Source organism: Ipomoea nil, unplaced genomic scaffold (genome assembly GCF_001879475.1).
Source record: "Ipomoea nil cultivar Tokyo-kokei standard unplaced genomic scaffold, Asagao_1.1 scaffold1993, whole genome shotgun sequence".
In the NCBI taxonomy this organism is placed as follows: domain Eukaryota; kingdom Viridiplantae; phylum Streptophyta; class Magnoliopsida; order Solanales; family Convolvulaceae; genus Ipomoea; species Ipomoea nil.
This window is the reverse complement of record NW_017618421.1, coordinates 2,667,920-2,682,031: the sequence shown is the minus strand read 5'-3', so window position 1 is coordinate 2,682,031 and position 14,112 is coordinate 2,667,920. Positions and strand designations below refer to the sequence as shown.

General features: G+C 42.5%; 1 non-coding gene across 1 annotated transcript; it reads left to right on the top strand.

Moving 5' to 3' along the window:
* Positions 1 to 11,356: 11,356 nt before the first annotated feature.
* Positions 11,357 to 11,428, top strand: TRNAM-CAU. Its single transcript has one exon. It is a non-coding gene; the product is annotated as a tRNA-Met (tRNA).
* The last annotated feature ends 2,684 nt before the right edge of the window (positions 11,429 to 14,112 follow it).

The window sequence follows — 14,112 nt, the reverse complement described above, 5'->3', positions numbered from 1 at the left end:
AGTATAGTAGATGTCCTCCAATGCGATACTAGATCGCCGGCGTGATTCCGTTTCCTTCATCATCAAGTGCGAAGAGAATGGAGACACTGATCGGCGGCCTTCTCCTCCAACATTAACTCCCAGTGGCAAGAGTGAAACCAGACAATGGTGGAAAGCATTTCGAAAAAATCAATTTTCAAAAAAGTTCCGGCACCATGTTTGTGAAGATAGCGAGTCCAAGCAGTGATACAGTAGGAACCAGTCTGGATTTTTCGTTCCTCCTGCAAAATTGATTAAGGGCAAATATGTATTCATCAATAGGGAGTAAAGGTGAAGATTACCTGCAGATTCTGCCCCTGTTTGTGAAGATGTAAGTGGGTGAATGACTGGCTAAAGATGCAGAAAAGAACATGTATTTATACTGTTGTTTGGTGGTCCATCTACACTCCAAAACTATCTCAACTGGATACGTCGTATTTAGCTTTGGAGTCAATTTGCAGGAGGTTTGTTACGTTTGTGTTATCTGCAATGGCATGGTTTATGTGGACTCCATTATCTCCAGCAAGGATTCTAAAACCAATTACTGTATGCTATATATAATGGAACATGGGGAAATTTTCGTCCGTTGCTAAGGGTTAAATTCCAAGTTCTGAAGGGAGAGTAATTTTGACTACAATTAGAATTAAAATTCTATTAAGAAATGGAAGAAGAATGGTAAAATGGACTGTCGATAACATGGTGGAAAATTGGATGTAGTTCCGTTGGGCCTGTGTATAACTTGGAAGTCTACAAATATGGATTCTTGGACTACTACGGTTAATTTCGAGACTACCTTCCCTCTGCATTTAAGGCACGTCAAGCAAGTCACGAAGGGGCAATTTGTAAGCATTGAAAAATTTAAATAATATTATTGGACCGTGGTGGATAATTGATTGTTAAATTAATTACTTTAATTAGGCTAATTGGACTAATGTTTATTTAATTGGGTTAATTAGATGGCCCATTGAATAATTAATTAGTTTAATTACTTAATTAAATATAATTGGATGTTGGATTGTTCGGCCCGAGATGATGAAATATTTAATCGAGTTGGACCAGGCTGCTTGGATGAATTGGGTTGCCTAATTAGCGGGCTTGACTTGGTCTTGGTCCACTAAAATTATATGTGGATTATATAATTTTGAGGAATTTGAATATTTGATATTATTTGGAAATTTAATGAAATGATGAACCTGGACGCAATGGTGTCCCGATATATTCCTTAATTTAATTAAAATAATTAAATTAAATAAGGAATTAAGAGTTGGTTGGAGATTTTCCCTCACTCTCACCACTATAAATAGTGGTTTCATTTTCAAGAACTGGAGCTGGAAATCTGCATATCGAAGCTCTGCCGAAATCTCGCCAGGATATCGTCTGGAACACGCCCGCAGTTGTACTGCGTATACGCGCAGAGGAACACGCCACTTGAACACCGGAAGCCCTTCTTTGAAGATCAAGCTGCATACTAGCCCTTCATTGAGGAACAAGCTACTAACTCCGGAGGCCCTTCGGCAAGGAACTACTCCAGTTCGGCACACTCCCGAACTCGGCATACATCCAGTTCAACATACTTTGAACTCGGTATACTTCCAGTTCGGCATACTCCCGAACTCGGTATACTTCCAGTTCAGCATACTCTGGACTCGGCACACTTCCAATTTGGCATACTCCGAATTTGGCACATTTCCAACAGGCATACTTCTAGTAGAGAATCAGAGGACTTCTCCTATACAGAGATTGTACCCCTTCCCGTTTGATATATACTTGATACTACTTGTAACCGATACTTTGAATTTTGAATATATAGAATTCAAGTTTTTCGCGTTTACATTACTAATTTCATTAAATTCCTTCAAGTTTCAAATGACAACTACAGTTCATCAAATCTACGAACATAAATATAAAATAGAACATATAAATTTTCAGTTTCGTATATAAAACAATTACACAAAAGAAAAATACAAATTGACATCAAATAGAATAATAGAAAAAATCTTTAATGGACCAAATGGTTAATGCCCTTCTGATTTATATTACACGTTTTGTATTACATATAGATTGTATTTTGACTATAAAAACATTAGTAGGGGATATAGCTATGTAAAGGTAAACTGTTTATGATTTTTCTGTGTATAATTTTCAAAGATTTATGAGTGAATATGTCTATGAGTTTTTCGTGTTTATGATTCTATAGTAACACCCCAGATTTTTAAGACATTTAAAACTTATAATAAAGGTAGAATCTTATTAAATCCCAAGATATAGATACAAGCGTACGGGGTGCTATGCCACACCTGGGCTATAGAACACAGGTGCACAGGCTGTCTAACTAGTATCCATTGAAACACAATGCATAATATGGCGCGCAGGCGAAAAAGGGAAACTAATCTACTTCTACGTTCCAGTTCTAGCGCGCTCCAGTGCTCTAGTCCTCTGTGCCTGAAAGCCAAATATATCTGTTCAGCGAGAGATGCTGGTAACCCACTCCAACGCGTTGAAATACAATACATATAGAGATATATATAGATATACGAAAACGATTTTGAGCATGAAGATATGTCCTACGAACTCTAGATTTAAAACCGGGAATGACTCGACAGATAAGGCCAGACACAAGCAACAGTTATAACGAGCATATGCAGTTCACAACAGATAAGGCAGATAAGGCAAAGCATAAACAATGATCATAACCCAACATGAACAATCCCCATTATAAATCCCATAGTCACATCCCCCAAGACACTCGTAATCACAACTCGTCCCTGTCACAACACATAACACACTTTGTTGGCGCCACAGGACCAATCGCATGCCCATACATGAGGGTCAGCGCATATAGCTCTGACACGGCCCCGCAGCACCCTGCCCCGTATCGCAACACGGAGGGGTCGATCGCAACCGACTGATGAACCGCAGCTCATCATAGTGTTTGATCGCAACCAAACAGTGGACCGCAGCCCAACAGAATGTCATCTGACCGCAGCCAGGAAAAAGGACGAACCGCAGCTCGTATAGAAACGTTTGATCGCAACCAAACGGTGGACCGCAGCCCAAGAGTATCAATCTGACCGCAGCCAGCTTCTGAACCGCAGCTCAGGATAACCAATCCGATCGCAACCGAATTGGGGTAACACACACACATAACACATAGCAAGCACATGCAACCCACATTACACATTAGGAAGGGGGAGAAAACGTATAACAAAACCTATGCGTGATCCATCACATACTAAGAATAGTCCTAAGGGATTCATACTTCTACCACCTAGGTCAACGGGATACCAATTCAACTAGCATGCAGTATAATAGACTCATAAACCTACGAACGGTACCTGAAACATCAAACTAGACATAGGCACGATAAACGGAGTCCGTTGGGACACCACGGGGAACGGGGGAACATCAAACGGGGAAGCCGGGATCCCAAGGTGGGATAATTTCCAGCGGGTAGCCGGTGGGTGGGGGGCCACCCGCCGGCTGCCCGCCAGACATTACTGTTCCGGGCAGCGGGTCGCTGGCGGGCAGCTGCCCGCCCGCCGGCCACCCGCTGCCGGGCGGTGTTTCACGGTCGTGGGTAGGTGGCGGGTCCCCTACCCCCCACTGACTCTTTTCACACACTTTACGCCCCGGGAACCGTTGTGGAACCCGAAACCATGCTTAGACACTTTACAACGCAATTAACGAAAACACGTAGACAATTAACGAATCAAATACAAGAAACGAACGGCACATAACTTATCATGATTTTCTAAATATAATCAACACCGAAACATGCGATTTCACCACCCGATAATCCAAGAATAAGATCATACGATACAACCTAGGGTTCTAATCACTTTTATATCAACAAGAATACGGTTCGTCTTCTAATTGCAAGATTCGATAAGAATAACACATAACCATCAAGAGCATCACACAATTATCAAGAACAACACATAATCATCAAGAACTCCATATAATCATCAAGAATCTCCCAATATCAAGATTATCAAGATCCCCCATGGGATCATCACATCAATTACCTTTAATAATCATCATAACTCGCCAATATACAATAATATGGGGGAAACCCTAAGGGGAATTATAACTATGAAAATAGGTTTTGTTGAGACATGGGTTACCTCTTAGCCTTAATTAATTCCTTGGCTATGAAGGATCTTTCTTTAAGCTTCCTTGCTTTCTTGATTTCTCCTAAGGGGATTCTTGGAGCTCTTTTGGGGTGGTGGGGTGTTAATCTTGTGGGGAGTTCTAGGTGCCTCATAAGTCCCCTATTTATATATTTAGGAGTCCTAATTAAGAACTAATATTATAGGTTTGCTAATTCTATTCCTTTTGGAACTAAGGATTGGGCTTAGGGGTTGGGTTTATATATGAGGGCCCATGGACTATGGTGGGCCTTTTTCCCTAATTAATCATTATAATTTATTCATTCTCTTGGGCTATTGATTAATTAGTTAATTGGCTTTAGGGGTCGTAACACGGGGTGTTACACTCTCCCCCCCTTACAAGGGGCTTCGTCCCCGAAGCCCGGTGTTATAGTCCATCCTTTCACCCCTAGACACCTCGTAGCTCGGCCTCCTGATTAGGGTTGCGGCCTTACGTATGTCTTGGCTTGGGGTAGGCTGAACTTTTGATGGTGTTGTGATAGAGAAGTTCCGAGTGTACCTCGGTTTCCTGCGCTGGAACTGGATGCCCCACGAGTGCCCAAGGCGGCCTCGATTGCTTCCACCCTCTGATCGAGTGCGCGTGTGGTGCGAATCAAGGATGAGAACCCTTCTTCCATGATTTGGTTCTGTCGGTTGAGTTGTGCGAGAATGCGCTCATTGACCGAACCCTCGTCCTGTCCCCTCGGGTCCCCTCCTGACCGTGGGTGCACTGACGGGTTAGGCCCGTCATCCTCCTCCTGTTCCTCATTTCCCTCCGAGCCCCCACAATCTTGCATGGCTCGCTTGAGCTTCTTGTTGGAGATGTCCAACCGGTCAACCAATTCTCTCCGCTCTTCCTCGGGTTTTTGGCAAATTTCTTCGAGGGTGAGGTAATGTCCCCCTTCGGTGTAGTAGATGTCGTTGCGGCGAAGGTTTTGAGCATTGAAAACCATACCATTGGCGGTTTTGACCTCGGTGTGGCTTAGGTCCACCCCTTTCTTTTCCACGATCCAACTTAGGATCATCCCGTAGGGTAGGCTAAGCCGGTTGTTTGTCTTGCAGAATTCCATGTGCTTTAGCATGAGTGCCGGCATGTTGAACTTGATTTTATGTTTTAAGAGATAAGCGAAGGTGCACTCTAGGCTCCCTACGTCCTTGCTTTTATTATTGGTGGGCAAGAGGCTATCGGTTACAATCATAACCAATATCTCTTGTTCTGCCAATAGCCACTTCCGGTTTGGCCGTGTGGCCGAGGTGAACCCGTCCTCCTTCCCGAGTAGGTACCCGAGGTAGTCCTTGTATCCCGTATTTTGGGTATCAATCCACCCCTTTCGGTCATAGTTAGACACACCCGTGGTGGTCAATTTCAAGAGCTTGGCCAAACGGCCTTCGGAAAGCACAATTTCCTTGCCACGGACTTTGGTTGTGATTTCTACCTTGTCACCCCGTTTGGTGGCTACAAGGTGTTGATAGAACTCCTTCACCAATTCGGGGTACGTATCCCCTTTGATGGTGAGATACGTATCTAAAAGCCCTTGATGTTTGAGCATATCAACCAATTCCAGAGAGAATTGGTCGGGTTCAAGTGCTTTACCTCCGATCACGGTGTAATCGGCGTTGCTCCACTCTGGGGTGCGGGTTCCGAGGGGTTTCTTTGGCATCGTGGTGCTTCGGTTGATGGCAACATTTTCCGGCGTTTTTCCGGCGATCTTCTTTTCCGGCGAGGCGGCGGCGGTTTTCCGGCGAGTTTTCCGGTGGGCCTCCGGCGTGTTTTCCGGCGAGATGGCGGTGGTGTTCTGGCATGATTTTTCCGGTGGGGTCTCCGACGGTGTAGCGTCGCGAGGTGGTGGCGGCTAGGCGGTTCTGGGTTGGTGCGACGGCATGGGGGTGGCGTTTGGGCAGCGGGTTGCAACTGGGTGGCGTTCGGGTGGATAGCGGGTGGTCTCCGGTGGCTCGGTTTGGACGGCGGCAAGGCGGGGCGAGGTCGGCAGGGACTGGCCGGGCGGTGGCGGCGTCCGATTGGCGATGGCGTGAGGTGATTGTGGGTGGTTGCTATGGTGGGGCAGCGGGGTGTGTGAGAGGGAGGAGGAGAGGGAGTGGGGAGGAAGAAGAAGAAGAAGAAGAAGGGTTTTTGATTTGGGGATTTTGTGGGTTTTAGGGATTTGGAGGGGTTTAACAAGGGAGTATTCCCTTGAGGTTTCAAGAAACACTCATGGCTTAGTGGTTGAGGCTTTAACTTATAGAAGGGAGGTCCAAGGTTCCATTCCTAATGGTAAAATTAAGTATTTCTTAATGGTGTGGTTTTTGTCTTTTTCCTTGTTTCGTCCTTTAGTGGAGGGAAGGTTGGGTTGATAGTATAACTTGTGTTTTACCTTTGTAGTGGAAATTGGAATTTGATCAAAAATCTTTATTCATAATAATTCTGAAATAGCTAAGCTAAGTGGTCTTTATGACAAAAGAGGGGGGGGGGGGGGGGGGGGGGGGGGTTACAAGGGGGTGTGACGGCTTATCCTAGACAATATTCGTCTTCTTGGTTTTCTTCTGCGGGGTCCGTATGGTCCTCGTCTTCCGGGGTTGGGTTTCCCCTCCCGAGGTCCTCCTCGTTCCCGAGGTTGGCTTGAGTGTGGCTCATGACAAATACTTTCCCGGGAGCGCCGTAACTCCCTTGATGATCGGTGCCCCCGTGTTGACCCACGGTGGCGGGGCGTGGTCTTTGGGGTCGAGTGCACTGGAAGGCCTTGTGTCCTTCCTCCCCGCAGTTGAAGCATCGCCAGGGATTGCCCGCGCAATCCTTGCCCCTGTGGCTTTTGTTGCATCTTGGGCAAGGGAAGCTTCTTGGATTAGCTTCGTTGTTTCCCAGGGGCGGTCTTTGGTTGGTCGGGTTATTCGTCCTTGTGCCGGTGTCGTATCTATTTCTTTTCACTGGCGGTGCCCCACTTCCGGTGTTTCTTCTTCGTATTTGTTCCTGAACTCCGCGTTGGAGTAGTTGGATTCGATAGAGATTCGCGGCGCTGGAGTAAGTTTCGTTGAGGGTCCGAGGTCTGCTTACCACTAGCGCCTTCCGAGCTTCGAAGTTGAGGCCCGACACGAATCTTTCTATCTTGGTTACCTCGGTGGGGACTAGCTCTGGTCCGAAGCGTGCCAGCTCGAGGAATCGTTTATGGTATTCCACGACGATGGCCGTTCCTTGTTTTAGATGAAGGAACTCTTCGTACATGGATGCCTTTACGTGGGTTGAGTAGAATCTTTCTCGTAGTCGTGTCTTGAGGTTCTCCCAATTGAACCCCGGTTCTTGTTGATAAGTGGGTCCCTCGTGGATCCACCAGAGATCGGCCTCGTGCCCGAGGTAGAACGAGGCTATCTCTACGCGGCGTTCCTACGGGCATTCTACTACCCCAAAAATCTTGTCAAGGGTTCGGATCCATTCTTCTAGGACCGCGGGATCCTCTTCTCCCGAAAATGTGGGTGGTCGGTGATTTGAAACTTGTCGGGCGACGTCTGAGTATGCGTTTGATGGAGGTGGTGGGGGCCTGTTGTTGCGAAGGGCCGTCTTGTGTCAGCTGTCGTAGGGTTTGGGTCAAGGGGTCGTCTGTGGCGGGCTCTGGAGTTCTTGATTGCCTTCTGTTCGGTGCCATGCTATCGTTTTTCTGGTCAGTGTTTATAAGAACGTTAAATTAGAGTCTGACGTACTTCTTATGAAGTGATAAGTGGGGAAGGGTTTTAGAATGAGGAAGGGTAAAGTGTAGAGGAGTTATGTGTAGGTTTCACAATCTCACCGCGCGTCCTAAGATTCCTGAGTCCTATGTTCCTAGGTACCTAGAGTTCAAGCCTAATGTCCTAAAGTCCGGTCTTAAGAGTCTTTTCCTTGGGTCAAACTTAGGCTCTGATACCAACTGTAACACCCCAGATTTTTAAGACATTTAAAACTTATAATAAAGGTAGAATCTTATTAAATCCCAAGATATAGATACAAGCGTACGGGGTGCTATGCCACACCTGGGCTAGAGAACCCAGGTGCACAGGCTGTCTAACTAGTATCCATTGAAACACAATGCATAATATGGCGCGCAGGCCAAAAAGGGAAACTAATCTACTTCTACGTTCCAGTTCTAGCGCGCTCCAGTGCTCTAGTCCTCTGTGCCTGAAAGCCAAATATATCTGTTCAGCGAGAGATGCTGGTAACCCACTCCAACGCGTTGAAATACAATACATCTAGAGATATATATAGATATACGAAAACCATTTTGAGCATGAAGATATGTCCTACGAACTCTAGCTTTAAAACCGGGAATGACTTGACAGATAAGGCCAGACACAAGCAACAGTTATAACGAGCATATGCAGTTCACAACAGATAAGGCAGATAAGGCAAAGCATAAACAATGATCATAACCCAACATGAACAATCCCCAATATAAATCCCATAGTCTAATCCCCCAAGACACTCGTAATCACAACTCGTCCCTGTCACAACACATAACACACTTTGTTGGCGCCACAGGACCAATCGCATGCCCATACATGAGGGTCAGCGCATATAGCTCTGACACGGCCCTGCAGCACCATGCCCCGTATCGCAACACGGAGGGGTCGATCGCAACCGACCGATGAACCGCAGCTCATCATAGTGTTTGATCGCAACCAAACAGTGGACCGCAGCCCAACAGAATGTCATCTGACCGCAGCCAGGAAAAAGGACGAACCGCAGCTCGTATAGAAACGTTTGATCGCAACCAAACGGTGGACTGCAGCCCAAGAGTATCAATCTGACCGCAGCCAGCTTCTGAACCGCAGCTCAGGATAACCAATCCGATCGCAACCGAATTGGGGTAACACACACACATAACACATAGCAAGCACATGCAACCCACATTACACAGTAGGAAGGGGGAGAAAATGTATAACAAAACCTATGCGTGATCCATCACATACTAAGAATAGTCCTAAGGGATTCATACTTCTACCACCTAGGTCAACGGGGTACCAATTCAACTAGCATGCAATATAATAGACTCATAAACCTACGAACGGTACCCGAAACATCAAACTAGACATAGGCACGATAAACGGAGTCCGTTGGGACACCACGGGGAACGGGGGAACATCAAACGGGGAAGCCGGGATCCCAAGGTGGGATAATTTCCAGCGGGTAGCCGGTGGGTGGGGGGCCACCCGCCGGCTGCCCACCGGACTTTACTGTTCCGGGCAGCGGGTCGCCGGCGGGCAGCTGCCCGCCCGCCGGCCACCCGCTGCCGGGCGGTGTTTCACGGCCGTGGGTAGGTGGCGGGTCCCCTACCCCCCACCTACCCCCCACTGACTCTTTTCACACACTTTACGCCCCGGGAACCGTTGTGGAACCCGAAACCATGCTTAGACACTTTACAACGCAATTAACGACAACACGTAGACAATTAACGAATCAAATACAAGAAACGAACGGCACATAACTTATCATGCTTTTCTAAATATAATCAACACCCAAACATGCGATTTCCCCACCCGATAATCCAAGAATATGATCATACGATACAACCTAGGGTTCTAATCACTTTTATATCAACAAGAATACGGTTCGTCTTCTAATTGCAAGATTCGATAAGAATAACACATAAACATCAAGAGCATCACACAATTATCAAGAACAACACATAATCATCAAGAACTCCATATAGTCATCAAGAATCTCCCAATATCAAGATTATCAAGATCCCCCATGGGATCATCACATCAATTACCAGTAATAATCATCATAACTCGCCAATATACAATAATATGGGGGAAACCCTAAAGGGGAATTATAACTACGAAAATAGGTTTTGTTGAGACATGGGTTACCTCTTAGCCTTAATTAATTCCTTGGCTATGAAGGATCTTTCTTTAAGCTTCCTTTCTTTCTTGATTTCTCCTAAGGGGATTCTTGGAGCTCTTTTGGGGTGGTGGGGCGTTAATCTTGTGGGGAGTTCTAGGTGCCTCATAAGTCCCCTATTTATATATTTAGGAGTCCTAATTAGGAACTAATATTATAGGTTTGCTAATTCTATTCCTTTTGGAACTAAGGATTGGGCTTAGGGGTTGGGTTTATATATGAGGGCCCATGGACTATGGTGGGCCTTTTTCCCTAATTAATCATTATAATTTATTCTTTCTCTTGGGCTATTGATTAATTAGTTAAATGGCTTTAGGGGTCGTAACACGGGGTGTTACATCTATGTTCTTTTTTTTTTTTTTTTATTTTTTTTTATTTTTAGGTAAGGGGGTCTCAAATGAAAGTAAAGTTTGAAAAATTTTGGAGGGATCAAGAAAAAATGAGTTTCTTGATATTTTATGTCAATATTTTGGATCCCAATGATAAGATTGAGAATACGCCTCACCAATTTGCCCTTTTGTATGTTGAAGAAAAAGCAAATCTTACTTTGCAAAGGTTCAAGGTGCATTGGATGAACTGTTTAATGACTATGCAGCTACCTACAGTGTCACCTCTGTGCGGTCCTCATCCCCTTATTTCGCAATTTGTATCAAAATATGTCCATTCTGAAACTACAATTCGAAAAACTTTGTCTTGGTTGAAAGGCCAACTAAATAACAGAAAATGGAGAGTGGTGGTGGAAGCAGTAAGTAGACTGAACTGCATAATTAATTGAGTGCAAATATAGTGGAAGAGGAAGAAACTGCTGAATTTGATGTGCTTAGGCGGTGGAAGGTGAATAGTGAGATATTTCCTATTCTCACAAAAATGGTAAGGGATCTACTAGTTGAATCCATATCCACAGTTGCTCTAAGAGTGCATTTAGTACTAGTGGTAGGGTATTAGATGCCTTAAGGTGTTTCTTAACACCTAAAATTGTGGAAGCCTATGCACAAGATTGGTTGAGGGCACCTAATCACACAATCTCTGTTGAGGAAAACTTGGATGAGGTTGAAAGAAAAGAAAAGGGTACAATTTCTAACTTTATCCCATGAAAAATTATATTGTTTACATCACAAGAATGCAACAGAGTAAAGTGAGAGATATTATTATAATTTCTCTAGTACGTAATTTCCACATATGTTTATTTACAACACTCCCCCGAAACATAACTATATCATATTCTTGCTTTGTTTAAACCTCACTAAATAAGCTCTGGCGAAAACCAAGTTGTGGAAAAATTAAAGTACAAGATATATCTTTATTCGTGTTGCACCAAAGCAAAATCAGAGTGGCGCAGTGAAAGCGTGGTGGGCCCATAACCCACAGGTCCCAGGATTGAAACCTGGCTCTGATAATAGTGTGTCGACATTTTTTGAAATAGTTTTCGTGATTTATATATAAATTGTATTTTGTATAATAGTAGGGGATGTAGCTCAAATGGTAGAGTGCTTTCTTTGCATGGGAAAGGCATAGGGATTAATTCCTAGCATATCTAATTCGTTTAATTCTAATAGTAGAAATATTTATTATTGAGTAAATTCGATCACGTAAATCATTAAACTTCGGGAGAGTACTAGTTCACGGGTAATATTTGGAAACCCAACTCGTGTAATTTTTTAAAAACCCGTCAGATATATAATTTTCTGAATTTAAATTTACTAATTTCATTAAATTCCTTCAAGTTTCAAATGACAACTACAGTTCATCAAATCTACGAACATAAATATAAAATAGAACATATAAATTTTCAGTTTCGTATATAAAACAATTACACATAAGAAAAATACAAATTGACATCAAATAGAATAATATAAAAAATCTTTAATGGACCGAATGGTTAATGCCCTTCTGATTTATATTACACGTTTTGTATCACATATAGATTGTATTTTGACTATAAAAACATTAGTAGGGGATATAGCTATGTAAAGGTAAACTGTTTATGATTTTTCTGTGTATAATATTAAAAGATTTATGAGTGAATATGTCTATGAGTTTTTCGTGTCTATGATTCTATGTTCTATTTTTTTTTTTTTTTAGGTAAGGGGGTCTCAAATTAAACTAAAGTTTGAAAAATTTTGGAGGGATCAAGAAAAAATGAGTTTCTTGATATTTTATGTCAATATTTTGGATCCCAATGATAAGATTGAGAACATGCCTCACCAATTTGCCTTGTTGTATGTTGAAGAAAAAGCAAATCTTACTTTGCAAAGGTTCAAGGTGCATTGGATGAGCTGTTTAATGACTATGCAGCTACCTACAATGTCACCTCTGTGCGGTCTTCATCCCCTTATTTCGCAATTTGTATCAAAATATGTCCATTCTGAAACTACAGTTCGAAAAACTTTGTCTTGGTTGAAAGGCCAGCTAAATAACAGAAAATGGAGAGTAGTGGTGGAAGCAGTAAGTAGACTGAACTACATACTTAATTGAGTGCAAATATAGTGGAAGAGGAAGAAACTGCTGAATTTGATGTGCTTAGGCGGTGGAAGGTGAATAGTGAGATATTTCCTATTCTCACAAAAATGGTAAGGCATCTACTAGTTGTATCCATATCCATAGTTGCTCTAAGAGTGCATTTAGTACTAGTGGTAGGGTATTAGATGCCTTAAGGTGTTTCTTAACACCTAAAATTGTGGAAGCCTACGCACAAGATTGGTTGAGGGCACCTAATCACACAATCTCTGTTGAGGAAAACTTGGATGAGGTTGAAAGAAAAGAAAAGGGTACAATTTCTAACTTTATCCCGTGAAAAATTATATTGTTTACATCACAAGAATGCAACAGTGTAAAGTGAGAGATATTATTATAATTTATCTAGTACGTAATGTCCACATATGTTTATTTACAATACTCCCCCGAAACATAACTACATCATACTCTTGCCGGAGGATGACGGATGGTAATTACGGAAGTTAGGGACCATTGATGGCGATGCCACCAAACTCGAGGGACCATAGGTGGTATTTACTCTAAATATAAAATAGAACATATAAATTTTCAGTTTCGTATATAAAACAATTACACATAAGAAAAATACAAATTGATATCAAATAGAATAATAGAAAAAATCTTTAATGGACCAAATGGTTAATGCCCTTCTGATTTATATTACACGTTTTGTATTACATATAGATTGTATTTTGACTATAAAAACATTAGTAGGGGATATAGCTATGTAAAGGTAAACTGTTTATGATTTTTCTGTGTATAATATTCAAAGATTTATGATTGCATATGTCTATGAGTTTTTCTTGTCTATGATTCTATGTTCTATTTTTTTTTTTAGGTAAGGGGGTCTCAAATGAAACTAAAGTTTGAAAAATTTTGGAGGGATCTAGAAAAAATGAGTGTCTTGATATTTTATGTCAATATTTTGGATCACCAATTTGCCGTGTTGTATGTTGAAGAAAAAACAAATCTTACTTTGCAAAGGTTCAAGGTGCATTGGATGAGCTGTTTAATGACTATGCAGCTACCTACAGTGTAACACCCCGTGTTACGACCCCTAAACCAAATTAATTAATTAAGTACTCACCCTCAAAAGGGAATTTAAATCCATTAATTAGCTAAAGAGGGGTCCACCATAGTCCAAGGACCCTTATCCATAAAACCAATCCCCTAATCCTATAGGAAATAGAATTGGCAAACCCATACCACTTAGACCCTAATTAGGACTCTTAAATATATAAATAGGGACATAGGAGACACCTAGACCTTACACCACAATAATCTCTCACCACACAAAAATTTCCAAGAATTCCATTAGGAGAAATCAAGAAAGAAGAAATCTTAAAGAAAGATCATTCATAGCCAAGGAGATTAATTAAGGCTAAGAGGTAACCCATGTCTCAACAAAACCTATTTTCTTCGCTATAATCTCCTTCCTTGGCCTCCTTCTATATGCTTGTGACTTGATTAAATCCTCTATACTATTTGTGATATTCTTGATGATTGATAAGATGATTTATGTGTATTCTTGGAAATCCTGACGATCTTGATGATAAAAAGAGGTTCTTGATATTGATGTGATGATTC